This window comes from Aulostomus chinensis, chromosome 5 (genome assembly GCF_037954235.1).
Source record: "Aulostomus chinensis isolate RoL2024-O1b breed Wild chromosome 5, RoL_Achi_v1.0, whole genome shotgun sequence".
Taxonomy (NCBI): Eukaryota; Metazoa; Chordata; class Actinopteri; order Syngnathiformes; family Aulostomidae; genus Aulostomus; species Aulostomus chinensis.
The window spans coordinates 31,819,974-31,834,223 of NC_141324.1; the positions used below are offsets into that span (position 1 = coordinate 31,819,974).

General features: G+C 46.7%; 1 long non-coding RNA gene across 1 annotated transcript; it reads left to right on the plus strand.

Moving 5' to 3' along the window:
* Positions 1 to 12,700: 12,700 nt before the first annotated feature.
* LOC147262219 (uncharacterized) lies at positions 12,701 to 13,751 on the plus strand. Its single transcript, XR_015116147.1, has 3 exons — positions 12,701 to 12,722; positions 13,507 to 13,556; positions 13,665 to 13,751. It is a non-coding gene; the product is annotated as an uncharacterized LOC147262219 (long non-coding RNA).
* The last annotated feature ends 499 nt before the right edge of the window (positions 13,752 to 14,250 follow it).

Genomic DNA, 14,250 nt, shown 5'->3' on the forward strand with positions numbered 1-14,250 from the left:
CCTGCATTAACTCTTGAATTGCCTTTGGTGAGATTTTATAATTATCTATGTCTTCAGTGTCATGCTAGAGGGTGCTATTGCAAACCTTTTGATAGAATACTGCATGTCCATGTTTTTTTGGGACCAGCCTCTTTTCCATTGTTTACTTTTATAGTATATAATTGAAGTAACCATGTGGGGGCAGGAAAAAAATGCTTTATAGTTCATAATTATAGCCCAAATTATGCAAAGGCTCTTTCAAGATGAGTAACTCTGGTGGGGAAAGAGTAAATACAAGTAGTCGAAATGTATTGTAAATGTAGAATCTTACATAAAGGGACAAATTCACAAGAAAGGGTGCTGCTTTTGCGCTCACAAAACAAGTGCAAACACACAAACACCATGGCTGCGTCTTCAGAGAGCTGATGCTCACTGATGCACGTTCACAATAACAGCATTGAAGTCAATGATATCTGTAATGATCATAACGCGTACACACATAAATACATACGTTCATACAAAAAGACAGATAATGAATATGTTTTTTGTTCTCTTGCTTTTGATTTTGAAGAATTTCTCTGCACCAGTGACAGGATGTCCTCAGACATTATTCAGTTATCTCCCTCTCTTTGTCTTTGCTGTGATTTTCAAATGCTGAGATTTTGATTTGCAAATCTACCATTCATAATTTGTCATTGGGAGAAATGCGAAACAGGTGAACTACACTTAGCTGCAAAACTTTTTGGCTGTCTGTCTGATAATATCAGACTGGAGTAGTCAGTGATGGGAGTTCATAGCATTGTCAGCAGCCACAACCCATTCTTGTGAATTGGCTGCCCGCCCCCCCCCCCCCCCCCACCACCACCACCACCACCACACACCCCCGAGTCACATATTGTATTTGTAAAGCATGTGTGTCACAGTCACATGACCTTGTGGAAAGGCAACCTCACCACCCTAAATAAGCAGTGAGACAGGAGTCAGGTGCTGTGAACACCCAGAGAGCAGGCATGTCCAGGTCAGACAGCTGCACGGCCTCAGGGGTGTCACAGATGGCCACCGGCTGTGGAAACGAGGACATTTTTTAAGGTTACCCATTCATCTCCTTGTCAACTTTTGTGTCTCAGCCTTGTTCCCTCTGCTCAGTTTACCTTTGTTTAAAAGGTTGTTTTGATTTCTTGAAATAAAAGGTGTCCTCTGATCATAAAGGCGCTGTCTCTGGTTCCACAGGCCACAGAGCGATGTAGTGATGAACAATCTTTTCGAAAGTGGTGCAGGGGTTGCTGTCTTCCCAAGTATCATTTTTTGTGTGATGCTGAGCTGATTGGAGGACTGGCCCACCGCTGTCTTCTGTAGGATATGCTGGTTCAATTTTGGGAAATGTCATCGTTCAAGTACAAAAAGCCTTTTCTTCAGGAATTATCTTGGTAAATAATTTGTTTCTTGAGACAACCTTGTTTCAGTGCAAATAGGAAAAATAGAGCATTTGGCAGCAGTCCTCAGGTTCATTGTCCAAAATTTTGGAGTTAGATGAGACCCCAACCGGCCACCAAACACAAATATTCCCACTTGACATCAATAGCACCTGATTTCTTACTCTGCTGTAGAAACCCAGTATGAATGAAGGCTCCATATGGAACTGCTGCGTTTTGATCGAGAGTTTATTCCAAGACATGATAATTTCTTGCAGTATGAAAAGCTTGTTGGGGACAGTATACTTGCAGATAAAAGTTTGTGATACTCCGCCTTGGAACACGGTAAGTTTCAAAGAAAGTCCAGCAATCTTTTTGATGAATGCCTCAGAAAGTGAAAGTTGACTCTAAGTATTTACATATTCAGTCTTGGTTGAAAATGCCACATTCAGTCATGGGTCTGTTCAGTGTGACATGCCAAAAGGTCTTTTTTCACATTTACGGAATACAACATCAAAGGACGTTATTCTACCAAGCAGGCTACTTGTATAATTCATCATGGACCTCTAAAAAGTGTTGCCCATCCTTACTTAATCATCTTTAGCATAGCTCAACCAATGACAAGGAATTCCCGCCCTTCTCTAGGTTGTGTCAACTGTCATTTCTAGGGCCTTACTCAATCAGTCTATGGTGCAAGGTACTTGGTGGATGGAGTTATGTCCAGTATGTGCCGTGCATTTGTGGTGGGTTCAGGCTAATTCTGTTTCTTAGAGGGCACGCAATCAGAGCACAAACCATGTCACCAACAGGCTGTCATTTGACACCTGAGCATTTACAGATGTTGTTTTCAGGTGTTACATCAGTCAAACTAATGAGAAAGCCTGGCTTAGTTCCCTCTAAAGTCCAGGGGTCTATTCCAGCAAGCAGGTACAACAAACACTGAGTTTAACCCTGAGCTCTGAGCTGACCCCCCCCCCCCCTCCGAGATGGGAAACTGAGTTTTTGGTTTCAGAACAGCTGATCTGAATTGTTCAATTAACTCTGTGTATGTTCACCCTCAATTAAGTCAGTGCATGAAGCCGATAAAAAGCCATCACCAGCGGAGCACCGGTATGAGTCACTATGGTAACGGAATCCAAAAAATACTCAACACACTTCACCCCACTTGATTGGGAAGTACTAGTGTGTGCATATGGTGGGTATGACCACATATTTAGAAAAAAAGCAATGCAGCTGCAGAGGCCAAGTAGAGACATTCGGCATGTGAGACAATTGCTGCCTGAGTCAATGCGAAAGCTGATGCAGTATTCCTGAAACATTTAACCACACTGTCTTATAATATTACAGGTGAAAACAGGGATTTTCAGGTATTGAATGAAGTTTTATTTTCTTTTTTAGTTGCAACCTCACAGGCATAAAACTCACTTGGCAGCAACTGAAAATGAAATATAAGAACATAATTCAAACAGGTGAGGCATAATTTGCGTACAGGGGTTAGGTTACTCCTATAGGCCCTAGATTGTCACTCACTTTGGTTTTAATCATATTTGACATGTTAAACAAAGTTACATAGATAGATACCATTCAGTTCCACTCAGCCAGCAGAAAGACAGCAAAGATGTGACGGGTGAAGGCTCACCGCCACCACATTTCACAACTGCTGAAGAGCCAGAACACTGGAGGAGGTGACCGGGAGTGGTACAAGGCATCTCACCCCCAGGACTATATATATATATATATATATACATATATATATATATATATATATATATATATATATATATATATATATATATATATATATATATGTGTGGCAAGGCGAGCGGTGGGGAACAATTGCCGACAACGCCACCTGGGGGCTTTCACCCCAGGATATAAACAAAATTTCAAAAAAAAGAAAAATGACCAGACTTCCAATGGAACAAAGGCACACAGTTCGAAATACCACAGGACAGGACCGTGATTCTCAATTATAAAAATACTTTTATTACAAAATAGTTAAAAATGAGCAACAGACTAAATAAACGCCAATGAACAAAAGTACAAGAGGAATTACTGAAAGGAAAAGGGGACAGGGCTGGGGCTTACCACGACAGCGGTAACAAAAAGGGGAGGAATCCAAAAAAATACTACACTGCACCCGTGACACAGCAAACCAAAAAAAACATGGATAAGGAACCACCACCAGGGGGACCGCTGCCGCTCTGGGCCCTCAACACTTGTCAAAGAAAAGAAAAAAAACACCATTAAAAACATGAAACCACGGCAACCCTCACACACAAACTAAATATCGCTACAGCAATAACTCAACAGAAACTATTTTACATCCAAATGATCAAAACAGGGAGCAAAAGGCAATAATAATAATAATAAAAATAATGATAAAGGTTCTAAACATTAAATCAAATGTAACCCACAAAAACTAACAGTAATAATTCAAAGAAAGTAATAACAAATAGAAAAGGAATAAACTCAAATTATCAAGAAAATGTCTGCCCCTCTAATTAAAACTCGTCTCCAAGAGGGATGGCTCAGCGCCGATGAGGGTCAGGATGCCCTCTCGGCCCACGTTGAGGCTCTGACAAAGGCCGTAGTGCACGGCTTTAACCACCGTTAATAGAATCGGAGCCGATATGAGCCGAATCACCAAAATCCAAACTGAAGACGAGGAGAAGAAAAGAAGAAGAGGAAGAAGAACCAAAACAGCAGCGAGGCTCACAGCGGCAATTGACGGCCGCGCACTGCAAAATAAACAAGTTAACCTAATTAAAATGTGGATGAAGGACATTACAGAATAACAAAAGCCAAGAATAAACATTTCCTACCGGAGAGCAGAATCGTGGTGTCAGACGAGGCAGGAGGAGGAAGCCCGCAGCCCAGACTACACAAACGATGTCCGGGAGAGGATAATCAAAACACCGCGGAACATCGGCAGCTTGATATAAAAGGCAGACAACTACGCATCTTACCCACAGAAACTGTACCACGCACACACAGCCCAAGAGAGACAGCCCAGCTCCCGGTAACACCACACCGCTGGACAGAGCAAAACTGGAGTAAACGCGGGGCCCAGGACACTGAATAAATCGTGCAGAGCAAGCATGCATACCTTTGTTTGTAAGCAATCTGCTGACCAGCGAGACGCCACCACGCACGGCTGTAGGCTCCGTAAAGGAGGGAGAGGAAGCGGAAAAGGACGGAGAAGGGTCCAACCAGGTCTATTTATAGGCGAACACTAACTACCATCTGCCACATCTACCCCCAGCTTTTGCATCGTCGGCCCGACGATGAAACAAAACACCAAGGCCTGAAAATGGCCATTTGGGCATTAGATACAGGCTGTACAGGATTACCATGCTGGTCTGCAGGTAAGGGGAGATGGTAAGGGTTGGAATGGTGGCCAGCTGTAGTGCGAGCCGTCCGACGCGGCACCTGCTGACTGGTGCTGGGTTGCTCTGAGGGGGACAAAGAATAAGCAGATGGTACAATGCCCCTCGATGTAGGAATTGCACTTGAGCTGGCCTGAACCTCTGAACGGGTTTCAGCGGAGGAACTACTCTGACCAGCAGGAGGTAAAGGTGTTTCGGGTACCAAGAGCCACAAATCACCATCACTGAGGGAGTCAGCCTCCATCTGTTCTGATCTGCGAGGCAAGTGGGCCCTAGGAGGGGCTGCTCGAGCCTCAGGGCCAAGAACAGCTTTCAACATGTCTCGATGGACTGTTCGTGCCTGGTGCAGGTGATGCACTGGAGCGACAGTGTAGACTGCTCCTTTATTTTCTGGGGCTGTTAACACCTTGTGAACAACAGGGCTCCAGATGTCCTGGATTTTATGCCTGCCCCTAGCACTGTGATCTTTTAGGTACACTAACTGACCCACTAGTAATGGCGCCTCACGAACTCGCTGATCGTGGCGCTCCTTCCTACGACCAGCAGCAGCCAGCAATCGCTCCCGAGCACCCTCAAAAGCTACACTAAGTCTGGCTTGATGCTCAACAACCCAATCCTGTACTCCCCCACGCACAGGATCCTGAACTCGCCCTAAAAGGAAATCAATGGGAAGACGAGGTTCTCTACCAAACATCAGGTAGAAAGGGGACTCTCCTGTACCCTGATGAGGGGTGGTATTGTATGAAAACAACACTTGAGGCAGACAGGAGACCCAGTCCCGTTTCTTGGAAGCTGGAAGAGTGCATAAAAGGTTATGGAGGGTTCGGTTAAACCGCTCGCACTGCCCATTGCCCGCTGGATGGTACGGGGTAGTGCGAGATTTAGCGACCTCATACAAACAGCAAAGCTGGTGAATCAGGGCACTCTCAAAGCTCCTACCCTGATCTGAGTGCAGCCGGCTCGGATCACCAAATTTGTAGAACCACTCAGTAAGGAGGACCTGGGCCACAGTGGAGGCCCGTTGGTCCCGTGTGGGAACAGCAACAGTGAACTTGCTAAAAACATCTGTCATAATCAGGACATTTTCAACACCATTGCGGGAAGGCTCAAGCAGGGTAAAATCGACAGCCACAATTTCATTGGGTTCCGAGGCAAGCAAGTGACCCATGAAACTATGTGGTACTGAACCAGAGTCCTTAGCAACCTGGCAACGCTCACACTCTTGGACCCATTGTTTAATGTCTGTGGACATCCCTGGCCAGTAGCAGCGCTGCCTCACCAGGTCGGTGGTCCGATCAATGCCCTGGTGGCCATGCTCCTGATGCAACCGCTTTAAGGTCACGTGCTTCAGGACAGCAGGCAAAATCAGCTGGCAGGATTCACTCCCACCATAAGGTGGAAAGACCCGTCGATGGAGCACACCCTCTCTTTCAACCTGCAGTCTCTCGGTGGGAGTTGGCTTAGCCTGCCTCCGCCAAAACACCAGAACTTCACTTACAAGGGGATCTGCCTCCTGCAAGGCACGGATATCAGCGGAGGAGTGAGATGGAAAAGCAGATGCAGCACCTTGGGTTGCCACAACCCTCGGGTCTGAACACACTGCAACCTGGAGGGCATTGGGGATTGAAGTGCCTGGCACAACACCCGTGGCCAAGCCAGAACCAGACAAATACTGCCGAGAAAGTGCATCAGCGTTGCGATTATTGCGACCTGAACGATACTTGATATCAAAATCAAATGCAGCCAACTGGGCAGCCCAGCGGTGCTCAATGGCTCCAAGCTTGGCGGACTGCAGGTAGCTCAACGGGTTGTTATCAGTGAAAACCAGACACTTATGGCCCAACAGATATTCACGGAACTTTTCGGTCATGGCCCACTTCAACGCCAAAAATTCTAATTTCATGGAGCTGTAATTATCCATGTTGCGCTCAGTGGGCCTGAGGCCTCGGCTGGCATAAGCTACAGGCTGAACACCTCTATCTGTCTCTTGGGAGAGCACTGCCCCAAGGCCCCTGTGACTAGCGTCAACTTCCAAAATGAAAGGACGACAAAAGTCGGCATAAGTCAAAACTGGAGCTGACACTAACCTTGACTTCAAGGCCTCAAAACTGGCCTCACACTGGGACGTCCAGGAAGCACTGAGAGCCTGCTCAGACCCTTTTCTGGACTTTTTGCTGGTGAGCTCAGCCACTAACTTATGCAGAGGACTGGCCAATTGGGCAAAGCCCTCCACAAAACGTCGGTAGTAGCTGGCAAAACCCAAAAAGGAGCGCAGCTCGGAAACATGACTGGGTCGTTTCCGTTTGGACACAGCCTTAATCTTTTCGGGGTCTGTAGAGACATCCTCACTGGAAACAACATGACCCAAGTACTTAACTTCCTTCTGGAAGAAGGTGCACTTCTCAAGTTTGGCCTTCAAGCCTTCCTTTTGAAGGCGACCCAGCACAACTTTCAGCCGCTGCAGATGTTGGGACACAGAGGAGGAGAAGATTACAATATCATCAAGGTACAAGAGGAGAGACTGCCCTTGCTGATCTCCAAACATTCTCTGCATCAGCCACTGGAAAGTACTTGGGGCGTTGCACAGTCCAAAAGGCATCTGATTGAACTCAAAAAGTCCGAACGGAGTACAAAAAGCGGTCTTGGGCTGATCTGGCTCCGACACTGGTACCTGGTTGTACCCACTGGCAAGATCAATGGTGGAGAACCAGCGGGCACCACTGAGTGCATCTAGGCTTTCCTCAATGCGCGGCAAAGGGAAAGCGTCTTTCCTAGTCTTACTGTTAAGAAGACGGTAATCTACGCACAAGCGCAAACTGCCGTCCTTCTTACGAACCAAAACGATGGGTGAGGCATAAGGGCTACTGCTCTCCTTAATGACCTGCGCTTCAAGAAGCTGGTTGATGTGAGCTTTTACGGCTTCGTACTCTGAGGGGGGGACACGGCGGTATCTCTGCCTCACAGGGACATCATCCAGGAGCGGAATGTCGTGGGAGATGAGGTTGGTACAGCCCAAGTCGCCATCATGGGCTGCAAAGACTGAACTGTATTCTTGTAACAAGGACCTCACCTCCATCTGCTCTTCCTCTGTCAACATGGCCAAATCTACTTGTGGGGCAACCCCTGAGGTTGAGCCAGAAGCTACTTGGGAGGAGACGGTAGCTTTAGTCGGCCTCACCTCAGTTACCCCTGTGGGTAGACTGACAACTTGGGCGTGACTGAGAGCACCCAGACAGGTCCATGGGTGCAAAAAAATCTCAGTTGTCCCCACATTGACCACCGGAATATAAGCCGTACCCCGGACAACACAAACCAAACAGGGAGACACCAGTAACCCACTTGGCAAACCAGAGTCAGGGGGTTCAAACAGCACAGCCTGATCTGAAAAATGTGATGAACAAGTGCTGGCCACTATCTTCATTACCCCACCAGGGATACGAAGTGCCCGCTTACCTTGCACCCTCACTGAACCAGTAGGGTTTTCAGGAACCTGGGCTGCAGCCTGGTGACATTTCTGAAGGGCCTCAATAACTGGGCCAGGGGCCTGTAGCACCGAGGGTGCCTCGAACAGAGACTGGCCATAGGCCCCAAAAAGATCTTGACAACAACGTCTGATAACATTCATCCCCAAGACTCCAGGGACTGAGGTCACGGCTACAGGGGGGTCCTTAACAACCAAGATACCACAACGAGACATTACCTTGTCACAAAGGGTCACATCAAGCTCTAAATAGCCAACATATGGAATGGCTAAACCATTAGCTGCCCGGAGCCGCAACCAGTTACAGGACTGCAGGCGATCATGGTCCCAAGGTGCAAAATGCTCCTGAAAAAAACTTTCCGTGATGGTGGAAACCATGGACCCAGTATCCACCAAACACAACACCGGGACATCGCCCATCAACACATGAACATTTGGACAAGAGAACATTAAACCAGACAGTTTACTTTCTACAGAGCCTGGAGGGGCCCCCACCGAGCTGTGGCTCAAAAGCTCAGCAGGCTTCAGTTTTCCGGCTGCCGAGTGGACAAAGCAGGCCTAGAAGGGTTAGAAGTTAGCCCTGTGACAGAGTGAGCACGTGCACGAGATTGAACACGCTCCCCATCGCACTCGCGGGCAAAGTGCCCAGGCTGCTGACACCGGCGACATATGACAGAATTGTGTGACGTCCGACCTTGGGGTCGGGGGGCCTGCAAGGAAGCTACGGTGCGGGTAAGCTGGTTAAGCTGCTCCTGTTGACTCTTTAAAAGGTCCATCAGTTCAGCTAAACCAGGCCCCTGGGGGACAACCGCTGGGGCCGGGATAGAACGACTCTGAACACTAAACTGCAATCCATGAGCGGACGGAAGAGAGCAGCTGCACCCACGAGAACCCCCAGGAAGACCCTCCCTCTCCCATCTAATGGCCTCCCCACGCACCTCTAGAAGTGAAGCAGAGGGCTGGCGCCAAACCATTTGTTTTAGTTCACGTCGCAGAGAACTGTCAAGGACATGCTCTACAAACTGATCGCGCAGCAGAACTTCCGAGTTTGGCATCCCATCAGGAGCGCACTGTTTGACGCTCTGCATTAAAGCTAACAAGGCCAACGAAAACTCCTGTAGTGACTCACCTTCCTGTTGCTGCCTCGCAAAGAAAGCCTGCTGCAGAGTGACATAGGACAGGGAATGGCCATACAGCTCTTGCAAAATGGAAAAAATGCGAGCTGGGTCATCACGCTCTACACCTGGTCGAAACCTAATCTCCTCATGCGCTTCTCCCTCCAAATGGTCAATAATAAAGAGGGCCTGATCAGCAACAGAGAGGTGCCGGGCTCGCATGCATGCCTGTATCTCCTCAATCCACTCAGCGACCCTGATGCCTGACCTACCATTAAACAAGGGACATCTGCGGTCCCTGGGAATAACCACCAGCCGCTCCGTCACAACAGGAGGAGCCCCACCAGCTGTACCAGAGGACACGGACGCTGCCCCACCGAGGGCCGAACGAGATGCAGCACGCTCCCGGAGCAGCCGCTCATTGTCTGCCTTAAGCTGCAGCACAAGCTCCTTGAGCTGCTGCATTTCCTCCTCCATACCGACAGCAAAACTACCACACCAAGACCTCCGATAGGAAAGGAAAAGATGATAATTTTGGGTAGGACAAGTGACTGTGGCATTACTGCTGTTTTGGTTCTATCATAAAACCTGAGTCAATGGTTAAATACAAACATGACAAAAATTAAAAATGGAAATCACGTCTCTGTCCTTTTTACTTGTGGGTCCTGCCAACAACGCCAGATGTGGCAAGGCGAGCGGTGGGGAACAATTGCCGACAACGCCACCTGGGGGCTTTCACCCCAGGATATAAACAAAATTTCAAAAAAAAGAAAAATGACCAGACTTCCAATGGAACAAAGGCACACAGTTCGAAATACCACAGGACAGGACCGTGATTCCCAATTATAAAAATACTTTTATTTCAAAATAGTTAAAAATGAGCAACAGACTAAATAAACGCCAATGAACAGAAGTACAAGAGGAATTACCGAAAGGAAAAGGGGACAGGGCTGGGGCTTACCACGACAGCGGTAACAAAAAGGGGAGGAATCCAAAAAAATACTACACTGCACCCGTGACACAGCAAACCAAAAAAAACATGGATAAGGAACCACCACCAGGGGGACCGCTGCCGCTCTGGGCCCTCAACACTTGTCAAAGAAAAGAAAAAAAACACCATTAAAAACATGAAACCACGGCAACCCTCACACACAAACTAAATATCGCTACAGCAATAACTCAACAGAAACTATTTTACATCCAAATGATCAAAACAGGGAGCAAAAGGCAATAATAATAATAATAAAAATAATGATAAAGGTTCTAAACATTAAATCAAATGTAACCCACAAAAACTAACAGTAATAATTCAAAGAAAGAAATAACAAATAGAAAAGGAATAAACTCAAATAATCAAGAAAATGTCTGCCCCTCTAATTAAAACTCGTCTCCAAGAGGGATGGCTCAGCGCCGATGAGGGTCAGGATGCCCTCTCGGCCCACGTTGAGGCTCTGACAAAGGCCGTAGTGCACGGCTTTAACCACCGTTAATGGAATCAGAGCCGATATGAGCCGAATCACCAAAATCCAAACTGAAGACGAGGAGAAGAAAAGAAGAAGAGGAAGAAGAACCAAAACAGCAGCGAGGCTCACAGCGGCAATTGACGGCCGCGCACTGCAAAATAAACAAGTTAACCTAATTAAAATGTGGATGAAGGACATTACAGAATAACAAAAGCCAAGAATAAACATTTCCTACCGGAGAGCAGAATCGTGGTGTCAGACGAGGCAGGAGGAGGAAGCCCGCAGCCCAGACTACACAAACGATGTCCGGGAGAGGATAATCAAAACACCGCGGAACATCGGCAGCTTGATATAAAAGGCAGACAACTATGCATCTTACCCACAGAAACTGTACCACGCACACACAGCCCAAGAGAGACAGCCCAGCTCCCGGTAACACCACACCGCTGGACGGAGCAAAACTGGAGTAAACGCGAGGCCCAGGACACTGAATAAATCGAGCAGAGCAAGCATGCATACCTTTGTTTGTAAGCGATCTGCTGACCAGCGAGACGCCACCACGCACGGCTGTAGGCTCCGTATAGGCGAACACTAACTACCATCTGCCACACTTATATATATATATATATATATATATATACATATATACATATATATACACACACACACACACACACACACATATATATATACAGATATATATATATATATATATATATATATATATATATATATATTGTAGACAAATTTATATATATTTGCTTAAACTGTAGTTAAATTTATACATATATTCACTTAAAATAGAGTGTAGGACACACAAGGCAGTTGTAATAAAGATGTTTCTGTGGCAGTTCCCAAAGAGGTAGAAAATGTTCCAACACTGTATTCAGTTCATCAATGTACTTCTTTAGTGTTAGTAGCGGTACCGGGATCTCCTGCTTATGCATCCCAGGCAGAATCGATGACTTAGCTGCAAGTCACCTTATTTGACCTCGTGAACATCTGGAAGTAGTAAAAGGTGTTTTACAGAGGGGTCCTAGTAATCTCCAAAGCACCAGGATTAGTTGGTGCAATTGCGACTCTAGGAAGGAACTTATAAATACTGGAGACAACACAGATCGACATTCCAAGATATAAGACAACAGAAAAACACTTACTATCAGCAGTAAAGCACAGACCAGACTGTTTAGAGTGGACAGGTGAAAAGGTCACAACAGGGAATAGCGGGAGTGTAGCTCATGCTAGCATCACTCTCTCAAGCCAATTAAGTCAGAACAGAGTCCACAAGAATTTCTATGGTAGGATGAGGCCGTGAAAGATAAGAGCATGGCCGTAAATCGGAAAGAGGTTTTAATCTTCACAGCTGCAACAACAAGGCCACGATGGACCAGAAGGGACTGGCACGGGGTTAGACAGAAGATCCTGCAACAGACATGAAGATCAAAAATACACACTTGCACGCAGAAGCGATCATATAAGCACCTCCCCTGTAACACATAAAACTGGAGAAGATAGTTAGATCGTTGGACTTCTTGCCCCAACGCCAGGGACGACGCATCTGCGTATGCTGACTCCAGCATAGGGGAAGACCATCTCCAGAGCTCTGTATTCTTTCCTGTTAATCTGAATAAATTCTTTTGAACCAACTGGAAGGTGTCCTCTCCGGATTTTGAACAGCGCAATACATAGACTCTGTGGGTCCTTCTGATTGATTAATGATGACTTGTTGAAAAATTCCTACAATATATACAGAGGCCGCTCGTTGCGTGACGTCAGAGGCCACTCGTTGCACGCTGAGCTGTTGAGTGCTTCTTCCCTCGCACGTGTGGGCACCTGAGACCGTGGACCAGCAGTGGGATTTGAGTCGACATGGGACCGCAGAGGTAAGTCTTGACAAAAGCCAACAACCACACAAACGCCCTAAGGCCCGTTTTATGTGTTATTTTTTGTGTAAGTCGGTGCGGCTCGTTTTTCGTCGTCTCGTCTCTGCTAATGTTAGCTAGCTAGCGCACTTGTGGTTTCTTGCCTGGAGGCGGTGGTTTGAGCAAAGTTGGATGTGCTGCTGGCTTGCATGGTAAAATGGTAAACGTTGAACAGATAGAACGTTAAGGCTGAGCGAATGTATTTGTGCTGTCTGGTATGACCTGAGGGTCTGACCCAGACCCACCCTACCGCCACTCTCGCTGATCAAATTCAAAGTTGGTTTCAAACTGGACGCGCCTACGAAACGGGAGCGCGAGCCGCAGCCGTCCCGTTCGATCCCACCAGTCAGCTCGTCCTCTGCCCCAACCTTGTTTGTAGGTTTTGTGTGTCTGTGTATTTGTCGCCCCATAGTCTACTGCAACTCCCGACCTTGTTTGCAACGTTTGGATGAAAACAAGTGCAAAACCGGATACCCGCATTTGAGAGGAATATCGCGTCCGCCTGTGTTTCCGTCCACATGGGGACAAAATTGTGACTTTTACTACACTGGCAGGGACTAACTGTCTCTTTGTGAGAGGCAAGACTTGGCTTTAGAGTTTATGCTTGAATTGGGTTTTGGTTCGGTGAGGGCTAGCAGCTAGTACAAACGTGTGTGTCTGTCTGGGTTGACTGTGGCTGTGTTAATAGAAATGTATTTAAATTTTCATGGATAACACTTTTTTTCTTCCCTTCTACCGAACCTAGAAGGTCATTTTCTCATCACTTTGCAACTTCCAGGCCACAGCCGAGATACGGTAAGATCCAATTCTTAATGATTATGAACAGAGGACACAGGTTTAGTTTTTTTATGGATTGAATTTGTATTTTTCTCTTCTTTTAATGGCTAATATGGCTGGCAACAGAGGCTCAAGTATAAAATGGGCAATCACCGGGCAAAGTTAAGAGGCCGCCAGCTCGCCATTCCAGAACTGGAGGTTAACACACCGAAGAGACGATGCACAAATGAAGAATGTTCACCAAAAGGCTGAAGAAAGCTGAAGTGAGTTGCCTGCCACCACTGCCATTCGGAGAGACAGAGGAAACTTTAGAGAATGAGAGACCAGATCTGCTGAAGGAAGTGAAGAACAACGGGAAGATAATTAATGAGAAAATGGAGAAGTCTTTCGCTCTCAGAGAAAAGAGATTGTCAATGACTGCCCCACAGTCCAAGACCTCATGGAGCGATGGTCTGTTCAGTGAAACTTGGGTAACTCTAGTTCTCTCTCACACTACGAGGTTTGTCTGATGGGGACCTGTTCATTCAGTAGTTGAGGGTACTTGGGGTCTGAGTTATCTGGATATGATTTTGTTTGTCTTTGGTTTCAGATCAGAGAGTTCAAACGATTAATCACAGTTCATCTGGAGTGAACGTTTTTGTCCAAACTGGAAAGGCACACCACCAAACTTGTGGCACAAGTTTATGACCACAAAAGGTAAAGACCTGCGAGT